This window comes from Gossypium hirsutum, chromosome A13 (genome assembly GCF_007990345.1).
Source record: "Gossypium hirsutum isolate 1008001.06 chromosome A13, Gossypium_hirsutum_v2.1, whole genome shotgun sequence".
NCBI lineage: Eukaryota > Viridiplantae > Streptophyta > Magnoliopsida > Malvales > Malvaceae > Gossypium > Gossypium hirsutum.
This window is the reverse complement of record NC_053436.1, coordinates 61027896-61036884: the sequence shown is the minus strand read 5'-3', so window position 1 is coordinate 61036884 and position 8989 is coordinate 61027896. Positions and strand designations below refer to the sequence as shown.

General features: G+C 37.2%; 1 non-coding gene across 1 annotated transcript; it reads right to left on the bottom strand.

Annotated features, from left to right (window-relative positions):
* Positions 1-538: 538 nt before the first annotated feature.
* On the bottom strand, positions 539-644 carry LOC121213280 (small nucleolar RNA R71). Its single transcript, XR_005908663.1, has one exon. It is a non-coding gene; the product is annotated as a small nucleolar RNA R71 (small nucleolar RNA).
* Positions 645-8989: the final 8345 nt, after the last annotated feature.

The following is an 8989-nucleotide window of genomic DNA, read 5'->3' as shown; positions in this document are numbered from 1 at the left end:
GATTATCGATTTACTCCCTGTAGACCCTGAAATTGAGCAAACTTTCAGACAAAGAAGACGTGAACGAATAGCTCAAAGAAAAGTCAAGATGGACCTTGGAAATCAGAATCAAGACCATGGTAATGAAGTCGATCGTGTATGAAATCCCATCCTCATTGCTTATGATAGGGATCGATGCATCAGACAATATGTTGTGCCACTTTTCAATGAGTTAAATCTAGGAATTAGAAGGCCAAATATTGAGGCAACCCAATTTGAATTAAAACTATTGATGTTTCAAATGCTCCAAATGGTGGGCCAATTCAGTGGTATGCCCACAGAAGATCCACATATCCACCTTCGATTGTTTAGGGAGGTGAGTGATTCATTCAAGATAGCCGGTGTGACTGAAGACGCATTAAGGTTGAAGTTGTTACTGTATTCGTTGTGAGATCGAGCACAAGCATGGCTTAATTCATTGCCACCAAGTTCTATATCTACATGGCAAGAATTAGTAGAGAAAGTTTTGGTTAAGTATTTCCTGCCTAGTAAAAATGCTAAGTTGAGGAACGAGATCACAACTTGCCAACAATTGGATGATGGGTCTTTGTATGAGGCTTGGGAGCGATTCAAGGAGTTACTTCGTAGTGTCCTCATCATGGGATTCCTCATTGTATCCTGTTGGAGTCATTCTATAATGGTCTCAATGCACATACAAGATTGATGGTAGATGCTTCTGCAAATGGTGTAATTTTGTCTAAGTCTTATAATAAGGCTTATGAGAACATCGAGAGGATCGCGAGTAATAACTTTCGATGGCCAACTAATTGAACAGCTTCAGGAAAACATGTAGCCAGAGTTCATGAAGTTGACGCCTTCACTTCGTTTTCAGCTCAGGTATCGTCTATTTACTCTATGTGAAAATAGTTTACCCCTAATAGTGCTAATAATTTTGCAGCTCATCCACCAAGTCCGTTTGAAGTAGTTTCCTATGTGTAATGTGGTGAAGGTCATTCTTTTGAGAATTTTCCATCAAATCCCGAGTCAATGTACTATGTGAGGAACCAACATTGAAATAAGAGTGGACAAGGACCTTAGTCTAACTTTTACAATCCTTTATGGCGTAACCATCCTAATTTTCTTAGAGCAACTAAGGAAATGGACGGAACAACAACTTATTGTAGCATAAATCTGACCAATCTCAAGGGTTTAATTAGCAAACTCCAAAACCTGCTCAAGCTGAGGCATCAAACAATTTTGGAGAACTTGTTGAAAGCGTACATGGCAAAGAATGACGCTTTGTTCCAAACCCAAGAAGCAACATTGAAAAATTTGGAAACCAAATAGGTCAGTTACCTACAGAGCTTCATAATAGGTCGCAAGGGACCTTGCCGAGCAATACTATGAATCCAAGAAATTTGGGTAAAGAACATATCAAGGCAATGGCATTGCGAAGTGGTAAAATTTTGGATCCCCGGTTGATTGATGTCGAAGATAAGCCCAATGAGAAGAATCAACCAGCTGTTGAAATTCCTACACCAAAAGAGTCAGAATCTGCAAAGACTAGCAAGGAAAATCCTAACTTAGTGAACTCAGATACTTTAACATCTTCTTTGGATGCAGATTTACCTACTCAGGAGAGTTATCTAATTCAACCAAAAGTTCCATCACCTCCATATCTGCAGAGGTTTTAGTAACAGAAGGTGCAATTCAAGAAGTTTTTGGATGTTCTGAAGTAATTACATATCAATATTCTGTTGATGGTGGCTTTAGAACAAATGCCAAATTATGTGAAGCTTATGAAGGACTTACTGTCTAAGAAGAAATGAGTAAGTGAGTATGAGACTATTGCCTTGACAAAGGAGTGCAGTGTGTTCTTACAGAACAAATTGCCACCGAAATTGAAAGACCTAGGAAGCTTTACTATACCCTGTAACATTGGTGAATCTTGCTGTGGTAAAACTTTGTGTGATTTAGGAACTAGTATCAACTTGATGCCTAAGTCTATTTTCAAAATACTAGGGATTGGTGAAGTAAGACCTACAATTGTAGCGGATCAATCTTTAGCATATCCCGAGGGAAAGTTCGAGGATGTTTTGGTAAGAGTCGATAAATTTATTTTTCCTGTTGATTTCATTGTCTTAGATTTTGAAGCAGATAAGGAAATGTTGATCATCCTTGGGAGACCTTTCTTAGCCACGGGAAGAACGTTAATCGATGTACAGAAAGGTGAACTCACCATACGAGTTCAAGACGATTAGGTAACCTTTAACATTCTTAAAGTGATGAAATTTCCCGATACGATAGAAGAGTGTTCAATTATGGAAGGGATAAAAACCTTGGTTTCTATGGAAAGCAATTTTGAAGAAGATCCATTGGAGAAAGCCTTAGATCTTGACCCTTTGGAGGATGAAGAAAGTGAAGAAAACATGGCTTTGATGGAAGCCAATCCGAGAAATTTTATTCAATCCACACGGTTTGAACTGCTGGAGTTAGAATTCGGAGAATTTGTGCAACCCAAGTTGTCAATTGAAGAACCACCTAAACTCGAACTAAAGGTACTTCCTTCCCATTTGAAATACGTTTATTTAAGTGACTTTTCCACTTTGCCTATGATTATTTCAGCAGAATTGATGAAAGATCAAGAGGAGCAACTAATTGTTGTTCTAAAGAAATTTAAGAAAGCAATTGGTTGAACCATAGTTGATATTCAAGGTATAAGCCCTTCATTTTGCATGCATAAAAATTATTTTCGAACAAAGAGAAAGAGCTCGAATTGATAGAAAAAGGAGGCTCAATCATATTATGAAAGAAGTCGTGAGAAAGGAAGTGATCAAATGGTTAGATGCAGGAATCATTTATCCTATTTCAGATAGTTCATGGGTAAGTCTGGTGCAGTGTGTGCCGAAGAAAGGTGGAATCACGATTGTTGAAAATGAGTGTAACGAGTTGATTCCAACAAGAACTGTTACTGGTTGGAGAATTTGTATTGATTACAAGAAGTTAAATAAAGCCACTCGGAAGGACCATTTTTCGTTGCCTTTTATGGATCAGATGTTAGATCGACTGGCAGGTAATGAATTCTATTATTTTTTAAAATGACTATTCGAGATATAACCAAATAGTTGTAACTCTAGGGGACCAACATAAAATAACCTTTACTTGTCCATACGATATGTTTGCTTTTAGGCGAATGCCTTTTGGTTTATGTAATGCACCTGCAACATTTCAACGATGCATGATGGCAATATTCACTGATATGATTGAAAATTTTGTTGAGGTTTTCATGGATGATTTTTCTATTTTTGGTAGCACTTATGATATTTGTTTGAGTAATTTGGCTAAGGTACTGAAGAGATACGAAGAGACGAATCTTTTCCTTAACTGGGAAAAATGCCATTTTATGGTTCAGGAAGGGATTGTCTTACGGCGTAAAATCTCTAAGAGAGGAATTGAAGTCAATAAAGCAAAGGTGGATGTAATTGAAAGATTACTGTCCCCAATTAATGTGAAAGAAGTCAGAAGTTTCTTCTATGCTAGTTTTTACCGAAGGTTTATCAAAGATTTCTCGAAAATTTCTAAACCGTTGTGTTTGTTGTTAGAGAAAAATATAGTGTTTGATTTCAACAAAGCATGTTTGGAAGCTTTTGAAGATATAAAAAAGGGTTAATCTCAGCCCCAATAATCATTACACCTGATTGGAGCTCACCTTTTGAGTTGATGTGCGATCCAAATGATTATGCCGTTAGAGCTGTGATGGGTCAAAAAAGAAACAAAGTGTTTCACCCTATTTACTATGCAAGTAGAACTTTCATGGGAGCCCAACTCAATTATACGGTAACTAAAAAGGATCTCTTTGCTATAGTTTTTGCTTTTGACAAATTCCGCTCATATCTTATAGGTACCAAAGTTACAGTATTTACTGACCATGTGTCCATTAAATACTTATTGAAGAAGAAAGATGCAAAACTGAGGCTAATTCGTTGGATACTTCTACTCCATGAATTTGACCTTGAGATCCAAGATAGAAAATGTAACACCCCAAACTCGGCCTGGAAGTTCGGCTCGAATCTGGCATGTCACATTGAAGTATTTTTCGAAAACCATGTTTCCATTAAAAACCCTTCTTAATAATTAAAAACTTATACCCTTTTTAAACCTTGTTAGAAAACCTCAGCTGAATAACATTCTTAACAACTTTCTAAAAACCTTGGCAGTTGCGGAAGCTTAATTTAAAAACAATTGTGGATACGTGATGTTTTGAACAACAGTAGTTGCTTTGGAAAATCGTGTTCTAATACTAGCAATTATAACAACAATAAATAAAATTCCAAATTTGAAATCCAGAAAATTACAACGGCTTTACTACAACCCACATAAAAACATTTAAAAGTAATAATCAAAACGGTAACATAAATAGAGAGTGTGGCTTCCTCCGAGCCCCTCGCAGCTCCGATCCGTCTAAGGTTGGAAATTACCTGAAAGGTTAATAAACGGGGTGAGTTTACGAAAACTCAATGTGAAATCCCCTACTATATAAAAAGAACAGTCAGTCATATAAAAGAATTAAAAGTTTGGCCCCAGCCCTACTTACAGTTTCAGTATCAATTGGGCCTTAGCCATTTTAACAGACAGTACCAGATGGGCCTTAGCCCATTAGAGAATAAGAAACATTATCAGAACTAGAATCAAAATGAGAATTAGAATCAGAACCAGGTGACAGAATCAGAATCAGTATCAGGTAACAGAATCAGAATCAAGTGACAGAATCAGAATCAGTATCAGGTAACAGAATCAGAATGTGAATGCAATCCCAACCCAATCCAACTGTATCCACCCCCGTACCAACCTTACACCATCTGGGGAGAAAACTCGACCCACCCATCTGCTACACACCACAGAATTTGCAGTATGGCTTCCAGAACAGATATTGTGACAGAGTCACCAGATACAGATATTGTGGCAGAGCCACCAGACCAGATAATGTGGCAAAGCCACTTAACAGAATACGTGGCACAAAGCCATCGATAACTGCATTATGTTAGGCACATAGCCCTCAACTAGAGTAACATAACCGACACACAGCCCTAGGTAAATGTGATCGACACAGAGTCGTCAATAATCATATGTTGGCACATAGCCTTAGGCAAATACGTTTGGCACACAGCCATAATCAGGTTGGCACAAAGCCATATATAGGTTGGCGCAAAGCCATAATCAGAAGGCTTTAAGCCATCGGTAGCTGTATCATGTTAGGCACATACCCATCAGTGATGGTAATATAGTCGGCACACAGCCTCGGGTAAATATGATCAGTACTCAGCCATCGATCGATCCACAGTCATCTCGGGCGACCCGTGCAACCTTATCAAATCAGTACGAATATGCGACTCTTAAGCCTTCGGTGGATCCACAGTCGTCAAGCAACCATGCGATCTTAACAGATCAGATCTTCCTCCGTACAAAATCCCAACCCATGCAACATGTCATGTATGCAGAATGTCATGCCCATATTTAAATCAAACAATCACAGTCAAGTCATTCATATCACCAACATATATTCACAATTAAATCCGTCAACCACACAGTCCAAGTCAGTCACTTGCCCACAAGGGCAAAACAGTCATTTAACACCCTAGGGGCAAAATGGAAATTTTACCCCACAAGGGTATCCCGGTAATTCTACCCTACAGGGGTATTTCGATATTTTTACCTTACAAAGGTATTTCGGTATTTCTACCCTACAAGGGTATTTCAGTAATTCTACCCTACAGGGGTATTTCGGGATTTCTACCCTACAAGGGTATTTCGGTATTTCTACCCTACAAGGGTATTTTGGTAATTCTACCATACAAGGGTATTTCGGTAATTCTACCCTACAGGGGTATTTCGGTAATTCTACCCTACAAGGGTATTTCAATAATTCTACTCTACAGGGGTATTTCGGTAATTCTACCCTACAGGGGTATTTCGATATTTCTACCCTATAAGGGTATTTCGGTATTTCTACCCTACAAGGGTATTTCGATAATTCTACCCTACAGGGGTATTTCGGTAATTCTACGCTACAAGGGTATTTCGGTAATTCTACCCTACAGGGGTATTTCAATAATTTTGTAAATCGAGGGTAAAACAGTAATTTTGTAAATTGAGGGTACTTTGGTAATTTTACAAGTCGAGGGTATTTCAGTAATTTTACAAATCAAGGGTATTTCAGTAATTTTGCAAACTAAGGGTATTTTGGTAATTTCACAAATCAGGGGTATTTTGGTAATTTTACAAACCAGGGATATTTTGGTAATTTTACAAACCCAGGGGTATTTTGCTAATTTTGTAAACCAAGGGTATTTTGGTAATTTTACAAACCAGAGGTATTTTGGTGATTTGGTAAACTAAAGTATTCTAAACAAGGATAACAATACGAATGGGCCTAAAGCCTTTTTAGCCCACACGTTCGGGACTAAACCGATATCATACAAAACTTTTGAAAACACAGAAAAATTTCAAACATAAAGGGGTCACACGCCCATGTGGACAGGCTGTGTGCCTCACACGCCTCCAAACACGCCCGTGTCTTAGGCCGTGTGGAAACAGGGCGTACATACTGACTTGGGTCACTCGGCCAACCATATGCCCGTGTGTCTAGCCCGTGTGCCTTTCAAAGTGGCCACACACACACGTGTGCCAGGACATGTACTAGGCCATGCCAAAACTATAGGGTATACTGACTTATGCAACACGGCCAAGTCACACGCCCGTGTGCTTGGCCGTGTGCCTATTAGAGGGTATACTGACTTGTACCACACGGCCGATCACACGCCTGTGTGTGAGATCGTATGGAGCATACTGACATCATGTTAATAACAACACCAGGGGACACACAGATGTGTTACATGCCCATGTGTCACACACGGGTGAGACACACGCCCGTGTCTCTACCCGTGTGGACAATAATGGGCCATTTGTAAGGCCAATTTGCCACCCTTTTTCATGCACACCTAAACAATCAAAATTATACCATTTCATCATTCAATTAGGTAGCCAAAATCATCAACCAAATGCATAATTCATACCATATCTATTTCAACCAAATTCAATACTCAATTCAATACCAATTACCTATTCAAATACTTATCAACTCAATTTCCAAAATCATATTTGATCAAAGCATTTCTCAAGCATTATACACCATAAATCAATTAACCATTTGCAACTATAAAACCATAGCCATATTCATACCAAATGAGCCAAAATAATCCATCACTCATGGCTATATATATACAAACAAAACATATACATTTACAAACCATTTATAATGTCCAGACACATATCAACATTAACATCATTTACAAGCCAACTCTCATGGCTATTTTCACAACCAAAATACCATCAGTAACCTATACATGCCATGTACCTTATTTATACAACTCAAAATTACCAATTAGATGTTCGATAGTGCGATGATGTTCAAAATGACTTCTGAAACCGAGCTGGCCTTAATTCATTATAAAACATAGAAAAATAACAAGAAGTAAGCTTCATAGCTTAGTAAACTCGTACGTAATTAACTTAATTCATCAAATAAATGTAAAATCAACCAATTTCACACTATCTACAAACCTTTTTCATGTCTTAAAACATGATTAAATATATCTCATCGAACTTTCTCTATCTAATACTCGAATAGGTTTTGTACATACCTGTATTGTCTCGTATTAACCTCTTTCACAACCACATCATTCGTTTACCTATTGAACCATTCGGAATAAAAATTAGATACTCATTATTCTCGTACGATAAGTACCTATACCATGGCCAGTAGCCAAATCATGGTAACTTATCCAAAGAACTATTTTCATGGCCCGAAGCCAAAACATTCGATATGCATTGCCCAAAGCAAAATAGGTATAACTCGCACCCGAAGCCAACTAATCCGATATGAATGGCCCGAAGCCAAATTGATATATCATCTTATAACATGTCACAAGTATCCAAATCTATTCCTAAGGTTCAACCGGGATTTCTAGCTCGACAATTCCATCTTTGAAATGATTCCATAGAGTCGTATTTACTATTTATACATTAATAAAAATCTCATAATCACAGTTTAAGCAATATCAAAGCATTTAACTTACATTTATAATGAAATCGTCACATACGAACTTACCTCAGGTATGAAAGCAGCGAAATTAGTCAATTACTCGATAATCTTGCCTTTCCCCCAATCTAATTCCGGATTCTTCTTTTCTTTATCTAAATATATTCAAAATTAACTTCTTTAATCAACCACTCATTCAATTTAGTCCAAAACGTACATTTATGCCTATTTGCACTTTAGCCCCTAAACTTTCACATTTAATCTATTTAGTCTCTATTTCACAAATACACAAAATTCACATAATTTCATTAAACCAAAGTTTGGCTGAATTACCTATAAGTCCCTAGTAGCCCAAAACTTTCATTTATTTCACATTTCGACCACTCAATTTGCATATTTCACAATTTAATACCTATTATGCAATTTCATCAAAAATTACTTTACAAAACTAGTAAAACTATAATCAAACTTTCATATTTCAACATTAAACATCAAAGAACACATAGATCCAACAATGGTAACTCTCAAAACCTTTAACAGTTTCGAAATTAAAGGTACGGACTAGCTAGATTACGAAGCAACGATCTCAAAAACATAGAAATCATCAAAAACAGATCTTAAAATTTCCAAGATTGAAGTTGCCGAACCCCTAACCCTATTTTCACAAGAAGAATCGGTTGAATATGCTCAAAGATGATATGAATTGGCTTTGTTTTAATTTAATTAAAATTTAATAGACAATTTACTTATTTAACCTTTAAAACATTTAATAATTACACCAAATGCCATGCCACTGTAACACCCTTTACCCTTGTCCGACACCGAGAAAGGATACAAGGCATTACCGGACTTAAACACCAGTAAACGTACACAACCGACCAAAATTTGTTCAATTTAAAACCATTCATACAC